The following is a 22,911-nucleotide window of genomic DNA, read 5'->3' as shown; positions in this document are numbered from 1 at the left end:
GATAAAGCCCAGAAGCACACATTTTCTATAAGACAAATGATGCAGCAAAATTCACTAGCTCGTGTAATAATGGATTAAGGGGCGTCTACTGACTTTCACCTTCAATAATGGTAGATAATTATGTATTAGCCATTGTGATATATCTTTTTGTACTTATATGGACTACCTCGCTTAGTCTTCAAAACCGACTTATGTAATCGGTGATATTCTTATGCTTTGTTTGCTGATGTGGAAAAAGAGGTGCTGAGATATTACTAACTCTCACAGCTTTAAGCTCATTTTGAATTCCTAAAAATCTCACAACAGACCCTGTGTTCTTATTTTCACAAGATTTCACATCTTAGGTTGTGCATACCTTTTTAAACCTGCCTCTTGACTGAGTTAATATTGTTTTCCAGCATTTCATATGGATTAATAATCAGTGAAGCCATAGTATGTCACCATGGTGCAGACCATAATATGTTTAACCTGTTCCTTGCTGTGAAATAGTTGTGTTTTTAATTTTTGTTTATCAAAAATTATTCTCTGTGGCCTGGCCCGCTGGTGTAGTGGTTAAGTTCGCTCACTTGCTTGCTCCGCTCCAGAGGCCCAGGGTTTGCAGGTTCAGATCCTGGGCATGGACCTACACACCAATCATCAGCCAAGCTGTGGCAGCATCCTATGTACCAAAGAGAGGAAGACTGGTACAGATGTTAGTGCAATCTTCCTCAAGCAAAAAGAGGAAGATTGGCAACAGGTATTAGCCCATGGCCAATCTTCCCCACAAAAATAAAAAGCCAAAACCCAAAAAACCCCACGGTTATTCTCTGATGAACATCCTTGTGCACAAGTACTTCCATAGTTATCTCCTTTAAAAAATTCCTTGAAATGAAATTTTGTGGTAAAGAGACTTTTATGAACTACCTACAATATGCTAGGCCTAGAGATTGTAGGATTTGGGGTAACACAATCACTTAAAAGACATTATTGCTTCCTTTATGATGCTTATTATCTAAAATGAAGGTAAAATCTGAACGGGAATAAGCTCAAGGCAATGTGTGATGAAGAGCACTGGAGAGATTTAGGTGACTTACCTGTTAATTCAGTCCGTCTATAGCAACAGCCAGGATATGAACAAAATATACTGATTGTATGGAATATCTATGGAGTAAATTGATTTTCTACTGTGACTTTTATATTTACAGTTTCCCTTCTAATTTTGTTAGGTATAAAGTGAAACTAACAGGGTATGACAGTTCAGCAGACGTCTGGGGGACATTATGGCTTAGCTGACAGGTTTAGGAACCAAATAAACCTGTCTGTCAAGAGGACCTGGAATAAAGCTGTATTGAGGTCATCATCAGTTCACACAAGAGGTTACACAAAGACTGCTCCCTATTTTTTCTAGACAGAACTCTGTCATTCCTGAGAACAAAGGATAGGGTTCAGATATTGGATTGAAAGGAAAAGGACAAAAGATAAGCCATTCAGTAAGACAATCTACATTTAGATAACAAAGAATTTTCTTGAATTCTCCTACTTTTGGACATCTTCGTGTTAAAAAATAAAGAAAAAATGCACACAGATATAGTTCAAGTTAACTTATGGTCATTGTTACAATAATTATGAAATAAGCTTTAAAAGGAAAAGTCGAGATTAAAATAAAAAGCAGCGTTATTAGGTGGTCCATAACCTTCCAGACTGTTTGTCTACTGATGTCAGTGGTCTGTTTCTCCACCACTCTTCCTCTCTGTTGATTGATACATTCATGTATTTGTCAAGAATGCATAATTCAATCTAATTATTATGTTGATAGCATATCTGGAATATTTCCCATATCCATAAATATTTTTCCCAACTTCACATTTGATACCTAGTTTGTATTGTAGTCCAATGATGGTTTGTCATGTATTTAATTAGCAAGCTTTACTGGACTCAAAATACTGAGCACTGACTTTCCATCTCCAATGTCTTAACCAACCTGACCCAACTCCAAAGCCACAAAAGAGGTTCTGGCTAGACGACTATGGGCTCTTTTAAGTCTTAGAAGGTGTTAATAGAAGGAAGAGGATCTGCTCAGGGCATGACTGCGCTGGACATGCTTAGGTCTGCACCTGCCTCACCAGAAGGACACAGTGGCCGGAAAACTTCCTGCTGACATATCTGGGTCTGGCTTCAGTGCAGAAATGCCTCTGTTGTATGACTTTTTTCAGCAGAGACCCCTGGGATTTGAGGGAGAAAATGGATTTATCTGGAATCCTCATCTGCTCAAGTCATGCGGATGGGAAATAATTTGGAACCTGGCGTGGAAGATCATAACAAAGTTATTAACTTGAGTCCTGTTGGGAACGCTAAAGCAGAACTGGTCTCAAGATCAAGCTCTTCCCCCAGCTTTGGCTTTCTGGAACTGTGCTTTTCTGATAGAGGAACCCTGAGACTGATGCACTCTTGAAGGTCTTAAACCATGGTCCATGTGAGTTGATGTTTCTCTCCTTGAAATACGTTTGTTTTGTTTTGTTATTTAGGTCATGTGAGTATTTTTATTAGTTTTTCTAAAGTTTACTACCAAGAGAGGGCCCTCAAATAACCTATGTCCCACCTCTTGTTCCAGTGAAATGTGATACCAAATTACCCAGCATCCTCTCTATGTAGCCCATTCTAAACTAACTAGTGTTCATGTTATTACTGAGAAATTACTGAACGTATCTTTCTTGGGGGGGTTACCCAATTACTTTATTTGAAGGAATGGTACAAATCCAAGAACTTAAGTAGATGTTTTGGTACAACTTATAGAAAAGGTAAAGGTAACCCCAACATGCATGCACTGCCTCGGTGGATCAGGAAAGTCACCCGGTGGCTGGGGGAAGCTGGCCTGAGACTTAGCTCTCGTCACTGTCTCCCAGGGTGTGCTTGTCAGATAGATACTCCGCCATGCCAGATTCCGGGGCCCCCATCCTGCGCAGGTTGGTTACGTGGTCACCCAATTCTTTGATGGCTTTCACCTGCTCATTCAGGTAATGAGGCTCAAGGAAGTCACACAGGTGGGGGTCATTTTTGTTAGTGGCCAGTTTGTGCAGTTCCAATAGTGACTCATTCACTTTTTTTTCCAAGTGTAATGCAAACTCCATTGTCTTCAGCCCATTCTCCCAGTCATCCTGTTCTGGTTTCTTGATATCCTGAAGGAAGATTTGGCTGCCTCCTTGGTTCTGCAGCTTCATCAGTTTCTCAGCATGTTCCCTCTCCTCATGAGATTGGTGAAGAACTTTGGCAAAGTTCTTCAAAGCCACATCACCGCAATCAAAATAGTAAGACATGGCCAGGTAGACGGAGGAGGCGTGCAGCTCCAGGTTGAGCTGATGGTTGATGGCGGCCTCTGAGTCCTGGTGGTGGTTCTGGTGCACCTGTGAGGGGACCGCAGTCGTCATGGCAGGCGGCTGAGGAGAGGAGAGGAGGGGGCGGCGGCGGGAGCCTTGGGCGGGCCGAGGGCACTGTGAGGAGGTCACCAAGGGCCGGCTCTGGGTGGCTGGCCGGGGCAGGGAGCCAGCGCTGGTTCAGTTCAAGTACTGTTGAAGCAGGAAACCGTGGCAACTCGGACGAAGACTGTATTGAACATATCTTAAGTGTCCATTCTTTGTCCTTTGAAGTAAAGATTTATGCTATTTGAGTCAGGTCTGTAGTTTGGTGAGATAGAGACAATGGTTGTGTTTAACCATCCATGAGAAGACTTTGAAGTTTTCTGCAGACTTGAGATTTCCAAGTCGGTAACATAGACATTTGGTATTTAAAGACCTACATCTCAGTGTAGAGTGAGATCTCGTGGTTTGTGTGGATTAGTACAGGCATATCTGAGAGACATTGCAAGTTCAAGTTCCAGGCCACCGCAATAAAGCAAATCTTGCAATAAAGGGAGTCACACATATTTGTTGGTTTCCCAGTGCATATAAAAGTTATCTTTACTCTATAGTCTAAGTGTGCAATAGCATTGTCTAAAAAACAATATATGCACCTTAATTAAAAAATACTTTATTGCTAAAAAGTGCAAACCATCATCTGAGACTTCAGTGAGTTGTAGTCTTTTTGCTGATGGAAGGTCTTGCAAAAACACAATATCTGAAAAGCGCAATAAAACAAAGTGCGATAAAGCGAGGTATGCCTGCATATGATTGAGATTTGCAAACTTGGAGGTTGTGAATCTTGGCAGGAGATGTCTGAGAGATAAATATCAAGACTAGTTTATTGTTGAATGAGACATACTAAATTTGGATGACATCTACATAATTCGTTATCCCTCCTCAACTTTTTTTTTTTTTTAAAGACTGGCACCTGGGCTAAAAACTGTTGCCAATCTTCCTTTTTTTTTTTAAGGATGGCACCTGGGCTAACAACTCTTGCCAATGTTCGTTTTTTTTTCTGCTTTATTTCCCAACCCCCCCGGGTACATAGTTCTATATCTTAGTTGCAGGTTCTTCTAGCTGTGGGATGTGGGACGCCACCTCAACGTGGCCTCACGAGCAGTGCCATGTCCACGCCCAGGACCCGAACCCTGGGCCGCTGCTGTGGAGTGCGCAAACTTAACCACTCGGCCACCGAGCCAGCCCCCTTCCTCAACATTCTTTACCTCAATCTATGAGTTATCTATTCCTGCATAAAAAATTAACTCGACACTTAGTAGCTTAAAGCAGTAAACGTTTATCTCACAGTTTCAGTGGGTGGGAAATCTGGACGTGGCTTAGCTTGACTCTCCTGCTCTGGGTCTCTCACCAGGCTATCAAGATGTTGGTCAGGGCTGCAGTCTTCTTAAGGCCAACGTTAGCTGCCTCTCCTTCCAAGCTCGCTCAAGTGTTTTTTAACTGGATTTAGTCACTCACGGGCTGTTGGCTAGAGGCTACTCTGTGTTGAGCAAGTGAGACAGCCAAAGAGGGCAAGCAATACGGAAATCATCATCTTTTGTAATTACTATCAGAAGTAACATTTCATCACTGTAGCCATTTTCTGTTTGTTTAAAGCAAGTCACTGCTTTTAGCCCACACACATGGGCAGGAGAGCACACAGGGACATAAATACGAGGAGGTGGCCCTCAGTAACCTAAGTAGCAGCTGCTTACCATGCTCGGTGTAAGGCATGTGCTCAGTGACAGAGGGTGGACAGCAGCAACAAAAAGTCCTCCTAAGCAGTCAGTGAAGACAGACTCACAGAATTGGGGAAGACCTCACAAATGGTGTGCATCCTACCTGTATAAATGATTAAATCTGATATGTCCATAAAATATAATGTCATGTGCCAAAGAGTACATGGATTTATCAAAACAAGAAAAAATGCTTAGGGTAAGGTCTGGCATCATGAACTATTTAATGCTTGAGATAAATCTCATTTTTATACAGACTCTTTTTCCTAACATTAAGACTTTTTACTGCATTTCAAAAAGTATGTGATTAAATGTTCTCTTCTCTAAAAAGTAAAAATTTTCTTGAGCAACTCACATTTACTGGGAATTTATGTGCCAGGTCCCAATTAAGCATTATGCTTGTATTCACTATTTCATTTAATAGTAAAACATTATTATTCTATCTATTCTCAAATGGTTCAAATATGTAAGAGTGTGCCAGGAAATTTTGTCTATTTCAGCAGGCTTCGTCAAAAACATACGTGCTGCTCCAGCCCCCCTCTCATACTGTAGATTTGTAGTCTACATCCGTGCTATATTGCTCTCGCCCTGCAATGCAGTCCTTATCTCCTCTCCTTCCATCTTCAAAATATTCCTTTAATTTCCCCAGTAACGCATGGGTGTGTTTGCCATTTCAGAGATCTGTGACGTTCAGCAATGTGGCCTAGACTTCTCTATGCTGGAGTGGGAATATCTCAGCCCTGTTCAGAAGAAATTGTACCAGGATGTGACGATGGAGAACTGTGGCAACTTGGTCTCACTGGGTATGCTTGTCAGCTTCAAATGACGTAGTTTAATTTAGAATCTGCTTTTCAAGATATATATTTTTTCCACTGTGATTTTCAGGTCTGCTTTTCAAGAAACTAGTTAAATTTGTTCCTTTTTTCCAAAGAAATGGTTTGAGCTTTGTCATGCTTGACATGGCTACTCCGTCAAACACCTTCCTCTTCCCTTTCGGTCACACTCATACCTCCTCCAATCTTACTTATAGTTGCCTCTCTTATTTTGTGAATAGGGTCTAGTTGAGAATTCTTTGGCGTTTATTATAACCATTGTCAGAGGATCCAGTTTTCCTATTTACTTATGCTTGGAATTTTTATAGATATTTCATTTTAATATCTGATCCATTTGCAGGGAGACTAGCCTGACACAGGGGCCTGAATTGGTCTAAAAGAGCCTCTACAGTTTACATACTGGTGGATTTGATAAAGGGAATTAATTGAACACTGAGGCATATGCATTGTATTTTGTAAGAATTTTTTGCTGTTTTGTGGTTGAAAGTTGTTATCTATTAACATTACATTTAAAATGAAATGAGTATCCTATAGATATCTCTTCTCATGTACTCTTCATAAAACGGCAATATCAATAGTAATGTCAATAGTTAACATCGTGCTTAGTATATAATAGGCAGTGCTCGAAGCACCTTCCATCTCTATATCAACTTGTTTAATCCTCCTGACAGATTTCTTATTCCTGTTCTACAAGTGAGAATACTGAGGCACAGTGGGTTTAAGTGACTTTCCCGACGTCAAACACAGCTCGAAGGTGGCAAAGGCAGGAATTGAACCACGGCTCCAGAATCTCTATTTTTAGCCATGGTATTATGCATTCTCTCGAGAAAGAGGATGTATGAGTATATATGTTTAAAATATCCTTACCCTACCTGATTTCTTGTTCTTTAGCTCCCTTAGCCCATTTTCTTGGAAATCTTATTCAATATCATTTTGGCTTTTAGTTTATTATTATAATTTTAAGTAAACAATGTTTTGTTCTACATCATATGCCATTTCTTTCTTTGTAAGCAAGGCATTTCAATTCTAAGCTGGGAGTGATTACATTATTGGAGCAAGGAAAGAGGCCTGCATGGTTGTGAGGGAAGAAACAAGAAGAGGGCATACAAGTAAGTATGAGCAAGTCAAGCTATGGGAATATATTTGGGTAGGTAAAAGCCCAAGTGGTTAAGGAGGAGACATGCTTGAAATGTTGGCTGGAAAGCTCCATTCACACTGGGGAAAATACTTGTGATCTAGAGAGGAGATAAATACTCTGTATGAGTGACCCAGTGAATTTCATCTTCACCACATTAACCGCTCACTTTGTTTCTCTTCTCATATTTCTGTCCCAGTTCAGGGATGGGCGCTGTTCTTCTTCCTCATGCACCATTTTATCTGTATTTTTTTATTATTGTTATTTTTTATTGAGTTATTGATAGGTTACAATCTTGTGAAATTTCAATTGTACATTAATGTTTGTCAGTCATGTTGTAGGTGCACCACTTCACCCTTTGTGCCCACCCCCCACCCCACCTTTCCCCTGGTATCCACTAAACTGTTCTTGGTCCATAGTTTTAAATTCCTCATATGAGTGGAGTTATACACAGATTATCTTTCTCTCGCTGGCTTATTTCACTTAACATAATTCTCTCAAGGTCCATCCATGTTATTGAAAATGGAATGATTTTGTTCTGTTTCGCAGCTGAGTAGTATTCCATTGTATATATGTACCACATCTTCTTTATCCATTCGTCTGTTGATGGGCACTTAGGTTGCTTCCACGTCTTGGCTATTGTAAACAGTGCTGCAATAAACATTGGGCTGCACAGGACTTTTGGGATTGCTGACCTCAGGCTCTTTGGATAAATACCCAGTAGTGGGATGGCTGGATCGTATGGTAGTTCTATTTTTAGTTTTTTGAGGAATCTCCATACTGTTTTCCATAGTGGCTGCACCAGTTTGCATTCCCACCAGCAGTGTATGAGGGTTCCTTTTTCTCCACAACCTCTCCAACATTTGTTGCTATTAGTTTAAGATATTTTTGTCATTCTAACGGGTGTAAGGTGATATCTTAGTGTAGTTTTGATTTGCATTTCCCTGATGATCAGCGATGATGAGCATCTTTTCATGTGCCTATTGGCCATCAGTATATCTTCTTTGGAGAAATGTCTGTTCATGTCTCCAGCCCATTTTTTGATTGGGTTGTTTGATGTTTTGTGGTTGAGTTGCGAGTGTTCTTTATATATTAAGGATATTAAGCCTTTGTCAGATATATGACTTGCAAATATTTTTTCCCAGTTAGTGGGTTGTTTTTTTGTTTCAATCCTGTTTTCATTTGCCTTGAAGAAGCTCTTTAATCTGATGAGGTCCCATTTGTTTATTCTTTCTATTGTTTCCCTTCTCTGAGAAGGCATGGTGTCCGAAAACATCCTTTTAATACTGATGTCAAAGAGTGTATTGCCTACGTTTTCTTCCAGAAGCCTTATGGTTTCAGGTCTCACCTTTAGGTCTTTGATCCATTTTTAGTTTATTTTGGTGAATGGTGAAAAAGAATGGTCAATTTTCGTTCTTTTACATGTGGCTTTCCAGTTTTCCCAGCACCATTTGTTGAAAAGACTTTCTTTTCTCCATTGTATGCCCTCAGCTCCTTTGTCAAAGATAAGCTGTCCATAGATGTGTGGTTTTATTTCTGGGCTTTCAATTCTGTTCCATTGATCTGTGCACCTGTTTTTGTTCCAGTACCATGCTGTTTTGATTACTGTAGCTTTGTAGTATGTTTTGAAGTCAGGGATTGTGATGCCTCCCGTTCTGTTCTTTTTTCTCAGGAATGCTTTAGAAATTCGGGGTCTTTTGTTGCCCCATATGAATTTTAGGATTCTTTGTTCTAATTCTGTAGAGAATGTCATTGAGATTCTGATTGGGATGACATTGAATCTGTAGATTGCTTTAGGTAGAACGGACATTTTAACTATGTTTATTCTTCCAATCCATCTACATGGAATGTCTTTCCATCTCCTTATGTCGTCATCCACTTCTCTCAGAAAGGCCTTGTAATTTTCATTATATAGGTCCTTCACTTCCTTAGTTAAATTTACCCCAAGGTATTTTATTCTTTTTGTTGCGATTGTGAATGGTATTGTATTCTTGAGTTCTTTTTCTGTTGGTTCATTACTGGAGTATAGAAATGCTACTGATTTATGCAAATTGATTTTATATCCTGCAACTTGGTGTAGTTGTTGATTACTTCTAACAGTTTTCCAATGGATTCTTTGGGGTTTTCTATATATAAGATCATGTCGTCTGCAAACAGCGAGAGTTTCACTTCTTCCTTCCCTATTTGGATTCCTTTTATTCCTTTTTCTTGCCTGATTGCTCTGGCCAGGACCTCCGCTACTATGTTAAATAAGAGTGGTGATAGAGGGAATCCTTGTCTTGTTCCTGTTTTCAGGGGGATGGCGTTCAGTTTTTGCCCATTGAGTATGATGTTGGCTATGGGTTTGTCCTGTATGGCCTTTATTATGTTGAGGTAGTTTCCTTCTATGCCCATTTTGTTCAGAGTTTTTATCATAAATGGCTGTTAGATCTTGTCAAATGCCTTCTCTGCATCTATTGAGATGATCATGTGGTTTTTATTCCTCAGTTTGTTGATGTGGTGTATCACGTTGATTGATTTGTGGATGTTGAACTATCCCTGCATCCCTGGTATGAATCCCACCTGATCCTGATGTATGATTCTTTTGATGAATTGCTGAATTCTGGTTGCCAAAATTTTGTTTAGAATTTTTGCATCTATGTTCATCAGTGATATTGGCCTATAGTTCTCTTTTTTCGTGGTGTCCTTGTCAGGTTTTGGTATCAGCGTGATGTTGGCCTCATAGAATGTGTTAGGAAGTGTTCCATCTTCCCTATTTTTTTGGAATAGCTTGAAAAGCATAGGTATTAAATCCTCTCTGAAAGTTTGGTAGAATTCCTCAGGAAAGCCATCTGGTCCTGGGGTTTTATTCTTTGGGATGTTTTTGATTGCTGTTTCAATCTCTTTCCTTGTGATTGGTCTGTTCAAATTGTCTGCCTCTTCTTGAGTGAGCTTTGGGAGACTGTATGAGTCCAAGAATTTATCCATTTCCTCTAGGTTATCCATTCTGCTGGCATACAGTTTTTTGTAGTATTCTCTTATAATCTGTTGTATTTCTGCAGAGTCTCTTGTTATTTCCCCTCGCTCATTTCTGATTTTGTTTGTTTGAGCTTTCTCCCTTTTTTTCTTTGTAAGTCTGGCTAGTGGTTTGTCAATTTTATTTATCTTCTCAAAAAACCAGCTCTTTGTCTCATTGATCCTTTCTACTGCCTTTTTCGTTTCAATAGTATTTATTTCTGCTCTGATTTTTATTATTTCTCTCCTTCTGCTGACTTTGGGCTTCATTTGTTCTTTTTTCTCTAGTTCAGTTAGGTGTGCTTTAAGGTTGCTTATTTGGGATTTTTCTTGTTTGTTAAGATGTGCCTGTATTGCGATGAATTTTCCTCTTAATACAGCTTTTGCTGTATCCCATATGAGTTGGTATGGCATGCTATCATTTTCATTTGTTTCCAGGTATTTTTTTATTTCTTCTTTAATTTCTTCAATGATCCATTGCTTGTTCAGTAGTGTGTTGTTTAGTCTCCACATCTTTGTGCCTTTCTCAGCTTTTTTCTTCTAATTAATTTCTAGCCTTATAGCACTATGATCTGAGAAGATGCTTGTTATTATTTCCATTTTTTTAAATTTGTAGAGGCTGGCCTTGTTTCCCAACATATGGTCTATCCTAGAGAATGTTCCATGTGCACTTGAGAAGAATGTGTATTCAGCTCCTTCAGGGTGGAGTGATCTATATATGTCTATTAAGTCCAATTGTTTTAGTTTTTCATTCAGCTCCACTATTCCCTTGTTGATTTTCTGTCTGGATGATCTGTCCATTGATGTGAGTGAGGTGTTGAGGTCCCCTACTATTATTGTGTTGTTTTTAACATCTTCCTTTAGGTCTGTTTATAGTTGCTTTATGAATCTTGGTGCTCCTGTGTTGGGTGCATAGATATTTAAAAGCGTTATTTCTTCTTGATGAAGTGTCCCTTTGATCATTATATATTGTCCCTCTGTGTCTCTCTTTACCTGTCTTATTTTGAAATCCACTTGGTATGATATGAGGATTGCAACACCTGCCTTTTTTTCCTTGCTATTTGCTTGAAGTATTGTCCTCCACCCCTTCACCCTGAGTCTGTGTTTGTCCTTGGGGCTGAGGTGTGTTTCCTGGAGGCAACAAATTGTTGGATCTTGTTCTTTAATCCATTTTGCCACTCTGTGTCTTTTTATTGGAGAGTTCAATCCGTTCACATTGAGAGTGATTATTGATGCATGTGGACTTAATGCTGTCAATCTGTCGCTCATTATCTTCTTTTCCTGTGTTTCTTTTCTTGTGTGCTTTAGACTATCCATTTATTACTGCAATTTCTTATGCTGGGTTTCTTAGATTTTTCCTTAACTATGATTTGTGACTCTGTTCTGTACTTTATTTTAGTGTCTACCTTGAAGTTTGTATTTAGAATCTCGTGTATAATATAGTCTATTCTCTGGTGGTCTCTTACTTACTCGACCAATACTGATTTAGACCCTTTGCTCTTCCCCTCCTAAATAATTATTTTGATTTTTTATTACAATTCGTCTTATTAATTTGTAGTTAGAGTGCTAAGATCGTCCTTGTTTTGGTAGTTTCCTTATTTTTACCCTAATGCTATAGTTGAATATTTGCTATCCTGTTCTGGTTCTATCCATCAGTCTCCCTAGTCTGTGGCTTGTGCCCCTTTCTCCCTTTTTTCTTTTTTCAAGTATGAGAGCCTTCTTGAGGATTTCTTGTAATGGAGGGCTTTTAGTTACAAATTCCCTTAACTTTTGTTTGTCTGGAAAAGATTTAATTTCTCCCTCATATCTGAAGGAAATTCTTGCTGGATAGAGTATTCTTGGCTGAAGATTTTTATCCTTTAAAGCTTTGAATATATCACTCCATTCTCTCCTAGCTTGTAGGGTTTCTGTAGAGAAATCCACTGACAGTCTGATAGGGGCTCCTTTATAGGTTATTCTCTTTTTTTCCCTTACTTCCCTGAGTATTCTTTCCTTATCATTCCTATTTGCCAACTTTACTACTATGTGCCTTGCGGTGGGTCTTTTTACATTGACAAATCTAGGAGATCTAAAACCCTCCTCTACACACATTTCTCCGTTGATCCCTAGATTTGGGAAGTTCTCTTCAATAATTTCATTAAGCACACTCTCTGCTCCATTTTCCTTTTCCATATTCTCGGGAATTCCTATGATCCTTATGTTCTTACTCCTCATTGAATCCATTATCTCTCGGAGATTTTCCTCATTTTTTTTAATTCTTAGTTCTCTTTCTTCCTCTGTCTGGCACCATTCAGCCTGTCTGTCCTCGATTATGCTGATTTGCTCCTCTAGGTTGTCTACACAGGCATTCAGGGAATCCGTATTCTGTTTCATCTGGTCCATTGTGTTTTTCATCTCAAGTAATTCTGTTTGATTCTTCTTTATGGTTTCAATCTCTTTTGTGAAGTAACTCCAGAACTCAGCTTGTTTCTCTATCTTTCTCTCTACCTCATTGAGTTTTTTGATTATAGCTCCTCTGAATTCATTATCACTTAGTTTACCTAATTCCAAGTCCTCAGGACTTAATTCTGTGTTTTTATTGTTTTCCTTCTGGTCTGGGGCTTTTATAAATTGCTGGATGGTAGAGGAGCGTTTTTTTCTCATGGTGGTAGAATTCAGTTGCAGTTACAGGCTGTCGCCACTAGATGGGGGTCGAGAGCAGCATGTTAGCTCTCCGCCTTCAGGGCAAAATGGCTGCACCCACTGGCTTTGCTGTGGGGGAGGGGCTGTTACTCACACACGCCGGTCTGGGTTCAGATCAGTTCTGTTCTCTGGTCTCCCAAGGCCCTTGATTTATAGGGTCCCCGCGGATGGAAGCTTTCTGCCCCATCAGCGGTTCTCCACTGAATCAGCGGCAGGAGTCCGGGATGATCCACCTGCGGCCCCTACCCCGCTCCTTCCTGACCCGCGCCGCAGCGATCGCAGACTCTAGGGGAGGGTGCGATGTTCTCTCCTACCGTTCTGGCGCCTCCAAAGGTGTAAAGCTAGGTTTATGATCTCCTCTTTCTTGGTATTGTAGGTCTCTAACGAGCTGGCATTATGTTTATTCTCTGAAATTCAGTTCTTCCAATCTTTTGTTGTATTTTGGAGGGGACAGAATCCCGGGTCAGCTCACCCCGCCATTTTTCTCCGCCCACCATTTTATCTGTATTTTGAACTCAAACTCTTTCCAGATTCTCTTGCACACTTCTAATTATATATGTAGTTTCGTTGCTTAAAAATATATTAATTCCTGTATCTGGCTAATAAAATGGAGTTTGTAGTATATTAGGCAAGACATATAAATAAACATGTAAATGGATAAGAGGATATGTAACATCATGTAGTGAAATAGAGTATGAGGGAAACTAAGCAAGAACAGGGAAAATCTAGGTAAGGCAATCTGGTATGAACCCTTTTCTGAGGAGGTGAATATTTGAGCTGAGACATGGATGGTAAAGGGCCCAGGTCATTTGCATATATGAGGAGGAGTGTTCCAAGTAGAGTAAACAAGTGCAAATGCCTGGAAGGAAGCCTGAGCATTGTGTGTTCCAGAGCAGCAGGTGGCTCAGAGCAGGGTTACTGAGGGGTGACTAAAAAACCATGAGGTCAGTGTGCTAGGAGGGACCAGATCATATAAGGGCTTGTGATTCACTAAGAAGAATTACAATTGTTTTCTAAGATTATTTAGTAGCCATGGTCTGATTATATTTTTATATCTTTAATTTTCAAAAATTAAACCTTTTTGTTAATTGTGAGAATTATACAGAAGTCTAGGTAAAATAAATATCGATTTATTAGTTATTTGCTTTCTCTCATATACTTTTCATATATTTCTTAATTTTTATTAAAACAATTTTGTTCGAATATTAAACTATTTGAGTTCTTCTGATGTATTTCTAGGTTAATATTCTAAATTTTTTTCTTTTATGTCTCCTTTATTCCTGAGCTTTATCACTTCATTTCTGATTTTTTCTAATTTTGATTTATCTTGTTGTTTCTTTCCTTGTAGCATTTTCTTAAAGTCAGAATACTGAATATTGTTAAGATGGCAATACTACCCCAAATCCCATTGGCTGATTTAGAAAAATTGACATCCTGGTAATGAAACTCATGTAGATATGCAAGGGATCCAGAATAGCCCAAAAATCTTGAAAAAGAAGGAAGTAGGATTCACACTGTCCAATTACAAAACTTATCGCACACTGAAACTTACAGGGTATATTGAATGTCCTGCTAAGTGGGAAGTTTACACCTGTAAACACCTACATTAGAAAGAAAGATCTCAAGTCAACAACCTAACTTCATCCCTCAAGGAATTAGAAAATGAAGAATGAACTAAAGCCAAAGATAGCAGAATAAAATAATAAAGAGTACAGCAAAGATAAACAAAACAGAGAACAGAAAAGCAATAGAGATAATCAATGAAACTAAGAGTTGGTTTATGAAAAATATCAATCAAAGTGAGAAAAATTTACCTAGATTGACTAAGCAAAAAGAGAGAAGACTCAAATAACTAAAATCAGAAATGAAAGAAGGGACTATAAACAATTTTATGCCAACAAATGGGGTAACCTAGGTGAAATCCCAAAAACACACAACCTGCCAATACTGAATTATGAAGAAATACAAAATCTGCTCAGTCTTATACTAGTAAATAGATTGAGGCAGTAATCAAAAACCTAACAAAAATAGCCCAGGATCCAATGGCTTCACTGGTGATACTAAATATTTAAAGAATTAACACCACTTCCTTGCAAACTGTTCCAAAAAATTGAAGAGGAAGGGACATTCCCAAAGTTATTCTATGAGGCCGTTACCATGATACCAAAGTCAAACACACTACAGGAAGAGAAAACTACAGATGAATATTACTGATGTGTATTGAGGCAGAAATTCTCAAAAAAATACTAGCAAACCAAGTTCACCAGCACATAAAAACGATTCTAAACCATGACCAAATGGGATTTATTTCTGGAATGCGAGGATGGTGCAATATATAAAAATCAAGCAATGTAACACATCACATTAACAGAATGAAGGGAAAAACCAGAGGATCATCTCAATTGATGCAGAAAAAGCATTTGACAAGATTCAATACCCTTTCATGACAAAAACACTCAAGAAACTAGGAATAGAAGGAAACTACCTCAACATAATGAAGAGCAAATATGCAAAGCCCACAGCTAATATCATACTCAATGGTAAAGACTGAATGCACTGTATTTGCTGCATCCCATAAGTTTCGATATATTATGTTTTCATTTTCATTTGTCTTACAATATTTTCTAATTTCCCCTGTGATTTCTTCTTTAACCCACTGGTTATTGAAGTATGTGTTGTTTAATATCCACATATTTGTGTATTTTCTAGTTTTCCTTCTGCTACTTATTTCTTTTTTTCTTTTTTTTTAAAGATTGGCCCCTGAACTAACAACTGTTGCCAATCTTTTTTTTTTTTTTACTTCTTCTTCCCAAAGCTCCCCCAGTACATAGTTGCATATTCTAGTTGTAGATCCTTCTGGTTCTGCTACGTGGGACACCACCTCAGCATGGCTTCACTAGTGGTGCTAGGTCCATGCCCAGAATCCAAACTGGTGAAACCCTGGGCAACCAAAGCTGAGTGTGGGAACTTGACCACTGGGCCTCGGGGCCAAGCCCACGCTACTGATTTCTAATTTCATTCCTTTGTGATCAGAAAAGATAGTTTCTATTATTTCAGTCTTCTAAAATTTGTTAATATTTGTTTTGTGGTCTATCTTGGAGAATGTTCCATGTGCTCTTGAGAGGAATGTGTATTCTCCAGTTCCTGGGTGGAGCGTTCTCTGGATGTCTGTTAGGTCCAGTTTGTTGATGTTGTTCAAGTCCTCTACTTCTTTATTGATCTTCAGCCTGGTTGTTCTATCCACTATTAAAAGTAAAGTGCTGAAGTCTCCTACCATTGTTGTATTGCTATCTATTTCTCCCTTTAATTCTGTCAACATTTCCTTCATATGTTTTGGAGCTCAGATGTTTGGTGCATAAATATTTATAATTGTTTATCTTCCTGATGATTTGACCATTTTATCATTATATAATGTCCTTTTGTCTCTTGTGGCAGTTTTTCACTTAAAGTCACCCCTACTTTCTTTAGGATATCATTTTCATGGAATATCTTTTTCCATCCTTTTACTTTTACTTGTGTGTATCCTTAGATCTAAAGTGAGTCTCTTGTAAGCAGCAAGTCATTGCGTTCTGGGTTTTTTTTTAATCCACTTGACCAGTCTGTGTCTCATGATTGGACAGTTTAATCCATTTACATTTAAACTACTGATAGGAAAGGGTTCATTATTGCTGTTTTGATTGCTTATTTTCTATTTTCTTCTTGTGGTTTTTTTGACCCTCATTTCCTCTCTTACTACCTTCTTTTGTGTTTGATTTTTTTGTAATGACTTGCTTTGATTCCCTTCTCATTTCCTTTTAGGTGTATTCAGTAGATATTTTCTTTGTAGCTACCATTGTGATTGTATTATAAATCTTAAAGTTACTACCATCTATTTTACACTGATAAAAAGTTCAATCACATACAAAAGCTCTACTCATTTATAACTCTGCTCTCGCCCTTTGTATTATTGCTGTCACAAATTACATCTTTATTTATTGTGTATCCATCAAAATATGTTTGTTTTCTTATGATTTTGTCCTTTAGATTCTATGCTAGAATTTAAAGTGCGTTTATACACTAAAATTACGGTAAGACAAGGTTCTATATTTGTCCAAATATTTACCTTTATTGGAGATCGTTGTACTTTTCTACGGGTCTGTGTGGCTTTCTGATGTCTTTTTGTTTTAGCTCAAATGATTCCCCATAGCATTTCCTGTGGGCAGGTCTAATGGGAATGAATTCCTTCAGCTTTTGTTGCTCCCGGAAGGTATCAATTTCTTCATTTTTGAGGGAAAGTTTTTCCAGATATAATATTCTGGGTTGGATTTTTTTCCTTTCTTTCAGCACTTTGAATATATCTTCCCAGTCCCTTCTGGTCTGCAACGTTTCTGCTGAGGAATACACTGATAATCTTATGGTAGCCCACTTTTATTAGTTGAGTTGTTTTTCTCTTGCTTCTTTCAAGATTCTTTATTTGTCTTTGAGTTTCACAGTTTTATTATAATGTGTCTTGACATACAGCTCTTGAATTGTCCTAGTCAGAGTTCGCTGAGGTTCTTGAATTTGTGTATCTATTTCTTTCCTCATATTTGGGATGTTTTCAGCCATTATTTCTTTAAATAAATTCTCTGCTCTTTTCTTTCTTCTTCTGGGACTCCCATAATGTGTATATTGGTCCAGCTGACATTCTCCTATATGCCCCTTAGACACTCTTCGTTCCATTCTTTTTTTTTGCCCTCTGACTCGATTATTTCAAATGACCTTTCTTCCAGTTTGCTGATTCTTTGTTCTGCCTGATCAAGTCTGCTATTGACCCCTCTAGTGAATGTTTCAATTCAGTTATTGCATTTTTCAGGTCCAGAATTTCTGTTTGGTTCTGTCTTATAATTTCTCTTTTTGAATACTCTCATTTTCCTCATGCATTGTTTTCCTGATTTCATTTAGTTGTCTATCAGTGATCTCTTTTAGCTCACTTAGCAGCTTTAAGACAGTCATTTTAAATTCTTTTTCAGAAATTTCATAGATCTATTCTTTTTTAGAGTCAGTTTCTAGAGCTTTGTTGTCCTCCTTTGATTGGGCCATGTTTCCCTGTTTCTTTGTGTGTCTTGTGATCTTTTGTTGAGATACTGACTTTGAGAAACGAGCTACCTCTCTCAGTCTTTACAGGCTAGCTTTGTCCAGGGGAAGACCTACACCAATCACCCGAGTCAGGGTTCTGTAACCATTCACACCTTTTCTGGGGATGTGTCATTTTTGGGTTGTGTGTGTGCTATTATTCTAGTATATATGGCTGCTTACCTGTATTAATTGAATTTCTTCTCAAGAGTTTTCAGTTTCTGTCGTATTCCTCTACACTTAATATTTTGTGTCTCCTGGAGACTGCCTGTGGAACTATATAGTCTCTGCTGCTGTAACACACTGTGGTCCTTACCTCTGTTCTCAATGGCCTCCAAATTGATATACAAACTATGCCACCATTCCATCAGCACCACAAGCCAGGAGAGACAGAAACCAGTCCCTCCGGCAGCACCAACACAAGCCAGAATGATGGACAAAGTTCCACTTTTCTTTCTGTCCTAAGGGAAGAGCCAGAAATTAGGAGCAGGTACTCGCCCTTCACGCCTTGATACACTGGGGGGCACGAGGGGCCATGGTGAGAAAACTATGACCAACTCTTACCCTTCTTGCCTGTCTCTTGCCTTGTTTATGTGCTTACTTGGGTGTTGCAGCTCCTTACCTAGTCTTTTGGGTTTTCCAAAGTTATTTTGTTACATATATTGCTGTTAATTCAGTATCTTGGGGAAAACAAGGACCTACATCTTCCTAGTTTGCCATCTTCCTAACGTGCTACCCTCCTTTTTTTTAGTTTTTCTGTTTCCCATTTCCTGTCTTGTACTGGAGTATTTAAATTTTTTGTACTATCCATTTTAATTTATCTATTGGCATTTTGGCTGTTTCTCTTTGCATATTTATATACCTAATATATACCTAATATACCTAGGCTTTCACAATCTACATAGTTAATATTATAGTATTTCCTGTAAAATGAAGACACCTTGCATCTTCAATACCCTTTATAAATAAATTTCCCTTCATAATTCTCATGGTTATCACATCTACATACATTGAAAACACCGCTAGGTTGTGTTATAAGCATTGCTTTCAACCATCATACATATCTGTAAGAACTTAAGAGGGGAATAAATGATCTTATATATTTACCCAGATATTTTTCTTTCAGGATAACTTTCCTTCATTCCTGAAAATTCAGGGCTCTCTTTTATATCATTTTCCATCAGCCTAAATAACTTCACTTAATGTTTTGTTCTTTTCATCAGACATTTTTTTGCCTTCATCTCATTCTCTTTTCCTTTTCAGATTCTAATTGCATCTTTGGAAATATTACCACAGGGCCCTGAAGCTCTGTTATAAAAATTTTTAACCTTCATCATCTATGAATTTCAACTTGAATAATTTATATACATCTATCAAGTTTACTGACTCTTCCCTCTATTGTTTCCATTATGGTATAAGCTCATTCAGCAATTTGAGAAATTATATCTTTTAGTTATACAACTTTTATTTTCCTTTTTTATGTAGTTTCTTTTTCTTGTTATATTTCCTATCTTTTCAATACTTTCAAATGTGTAGGTTTAAGAGTTTTTAAAAGAATATTAAAGTGTAGCTAAAATAGCTGCTTTATGTCTTTGCCTGATAATTTCACCTTTTGGGTTGTCTCCACTTTAGCATCTGAGGTTTGCCTTTTCCCTTGAGAGCATTTTTTTGTTCTTTTTGTGATGAATAATTTTGAATTTAATTGTAGACATTGTGAGTGCTGTGTTGTGTTGATTCTGGGTTTTCATCATTTCTCTGCAGAATACAGATATGTTTACGTGATGATATTTCTATTTTAGGAAGTACTCAATGCAGTACAATTTAGACTATACATTTGTCCTACTGTTTGTGGGCAGTGGTTTAATTCTCAGTTTGGTTTGCTGAGGCCTTGCTTCACTGGTTTGTGTCCTTCTCACGCATGTGTAATTCAGGTTTAGACTAAGATTTGCACTGGTTTTTGCCCCCAACTAGGGAATCTTCTCTGAATATTTACCCTCTAGGGTTCCTCCTTTGCTTTCCACTTTGGTAGTGTTCCTTGCCATGACTCTTATAGCAAGAAATATGTCAGGGCCTTTGCAGCCCATTTCCCCCCAGTATAACTGGTTCCCACCCCTGCAGCAAGGCTATGAGTGATAGAGAAAATAGCGATAAACTCAGCCTGGGGTAGATCACTTTTTAAGGTTTTCACTCCCCTGCCCAGTCCTCCTCTTTTATTTACTCTTATTTGCTGACCTGAGATGTTTGATTTTTTCTTGTGTCAAGCAGTTTTAGTTGATATGAGTCAGACAGAGGGGGAGATGGACTTTAAGAGGTTTACACCATGCTGATGGAGCCAGAACTTCTTCAGGTAAGGATATATTTAATGATGAAAATGATCTTTTCATTTATTTTCTCTTATATCATTGTGGATTCATTGATTTTTAGTATACTGTTTGTATCTGTCACAATCGTTTTATGGTACCGTTTGTACAGTTTTGGCAGTCACGCCACTGTAAGTGTGGTGATGTCATATCTTTTTACAGTAACATCCCTAGGCTCCCCTTTCTTGCCCCTTTCCAGAATAGTCTTTTAATCCAACTATCCTGTATCCATATAGTGGACATTGATATTTAGAAAGCATACTTTAGGAGTTAAAGAATGCTCGTTTCCACTGTCTTTTCTGACAACTTGCTTTATTTGTTCTGTGGCAATTGATCTCTTTAGGCTTTCTTTTGTAGGTGATTTATTGGGTGAATGTTGTAGAAGTTTTCTGGAGAATTTTCCATTCCATATATACTTTCAAAATTACCAATGATGTATTAAAAAATATACATAATATCAATAAAATTCATTTGAATTTTGCGTTTACTCCTTACTCATTTCTTTCTTTTTTTAAGTGAGATCTGTAATAGTTTACAGCATCTGTCTTCTTAGTTACCCATAAAAGAAGCAAAATATGCTTGAGAAAATGGCAAAATTTCTTTCTCCTTTTCTGGTGTGTAAGATTTTATTATGCTATTAGTGCTCCTCATCTGGTTATCACACTTTGAGATCTGTAAAGAATCCTGTATTTCACATCCAAAAATATTCTTTTCTGTCCTAAATAGGGAGAAGTCTCTCTTTCTGTGAGAGATAGTAAAATTATCTGTATAATAAAGTAGTGGGAAGAAGTTAAGGAGGAGTAAGAAAGAAAGTTCTAGGAGCAGGAGTGATGGAGGTTTTGAGGAGAAGAGGTGTGTAATCAAGTGTCTGACTCCATTTTGATGTTTGACTACTCACTGCCTTTAAGCTCTCCTACTTCCCCTCTGCCTTTTACCCTGAATCTGGTGAAACTGATAAGAAACCCACTGCTCCACCCTTTGGTGCCAAATGGAAGTTGGAACAACTAAGCCTTTTCCTGCAGGCAGGAATCCTCACACCAGCCTCACCCACTCACCACAACACAAACTCCAAGTCCATTCACCATTAGCTGCTCCCTCAAGCCATTTCAGACCAGCTTGGGAGCTCACAGTGCCTGCCCCAGAAAGCCTCATTCCATGAGCAAGAGTCTTTTCATCCTCTCTTGTTGGGTGTGTGGTATAATCAATCTGGACATGTAAAGCAAATTTAGATAGAGAGGTTCATCCATTTATGTGGAGTGACTACAACAGGATGTCAATTCACCTATGATTTGCAGACATTCAGTTTCCTAGAGACTGAAGAGAAAAATGAACATTCTGTTAAATTAATCCTTGCTGTTGAACTGAAATATCTGTCATAACAACAGTTTGAGACAATCTCAGAAGGAAAGTTTGAATGTTACTGATCGGGACATTCCCTCAACTGCTACTGAATGCAAGGTCCATGAACTGAACATTTATTTTAAATAAATTCATAACTTTAATATGAAACCAAGGTGACAAATATTAAAGCAAGTATAGCAAATAATCAAAGCATATATATGAGTCAATCAACTTTTTTCCCTAAAGAAACATTAAAATGCCTCTCTACTCTAGATTCTTTCGTTGACTAAAAGATGAAAAAGTGATCTACGTTTCAAGGGAAATAATTTGGTCCCCAAACACTAAAGAGCAAATAATTGCCTATTATTGCATGTATAATTGCATTGCTTTTCAATGCTTGTTAAAAAAAAGGCACCAAAAAAAGTTTCCCAAGGGACCCCCCCCACACACACACACAGACACCACAAAATAAAAGTTGTCCCATAATACCTAGGTAATTTTAGATGTTATTGATGTCATAAAGAGTCCTTTCAGGTGCTATAGACTATTTAGGGGTTTGTAGTTGAACTGCATGACAATGCAGTGAATATTAAAAGACATCAGATAGTAGAAAAAATATATACACAATCTATCTTGGTGGGAAAAACTTTGGACCTTTATAACTATAACTTTTTTTCACTTAATCATTTAACAGTTATTGACTGTCTTCTTTGTACTGGATATTATTAGAGGTAGGTGATTAAATTGGGTCTAAAATAGAAACATTATTGCTTAAAAATAACAGTTTTAAGTCTAGGATGTGTTACAGGTGTGTTAACAGTTGGTTGAAATATAGTGTGGTAGGTGCTGTAATAAAACAATCAGTGGATGCAGAAACATCCCCATGAGGAGCATTAACCTGACCTGAAAAGTCATGAGAGCTTCCAAGAGGAGGTGACTCAACAGAGGACAGAGAGTTAAGTAGAAGGAAAGTCAAGCAAAGGAAATGACGGCGGAAGAAAAGGGTTCTAGGCAGAGAATAAAGCATTTATAACATACTGGCTCTTATTTGACTATGTGTGATGGTTTGGAACATCTGCAATATCGAGACCAAATGAGGAATATCTCAAGAGACGAGTGATCTGTGACGCAGGAACTAGATTTTCAACTTGCATCAACCATGTTAAAGAAGTTGGAATTTATCTTAAGGACAATGAGGAAACATTGAAGGAGTTCATCAGGAAAATAAAAGTATGAAATTTGTTTCTGTAAAAGTTCATAGAAGCTGAACTGTGAGGAACAGAGAGAAGTAGGGAAGATTGGATGAAAGAATGAAAGTCATGTCAGTTGCCAAAAACCAAAACAGTACAAAAAGGCATTGTGGTTGGA

The 22,911-nt window shown here is 38.1% G+C and overlaps 1 pseudogene; it reads right to left on the bottom strand.

The window, feature by feature from the left end:
- Positions 1-2,708: 2,708 nt before the first annotated feature.
- LOC100069722 (ferritin heavy chain pseudogene) lies at positions 2,709-3,419 on the bottom strand (annotated as a pseudogene).
- Between the last annotated feature and the right edge of the window lie 19,492 nt (positions 3,420-22,911).

Source organism: Equus caballus, chromosome 25 (assembly GCF_041296265.1).
Source record: "Equus caballus isolate H_3958 breed thoroughbred chromosome 25, TB-T2T, whole genome shotgun sequence".
Lineage (NCBI taxonomy): Eukaryota > Metazoa > Chordata > Mammalia > Perissodactyla > Equidae > Equus > Equus caballus.
This window is presented reverse-complemented; position numbering and strand designations above follow the sequence as displayed.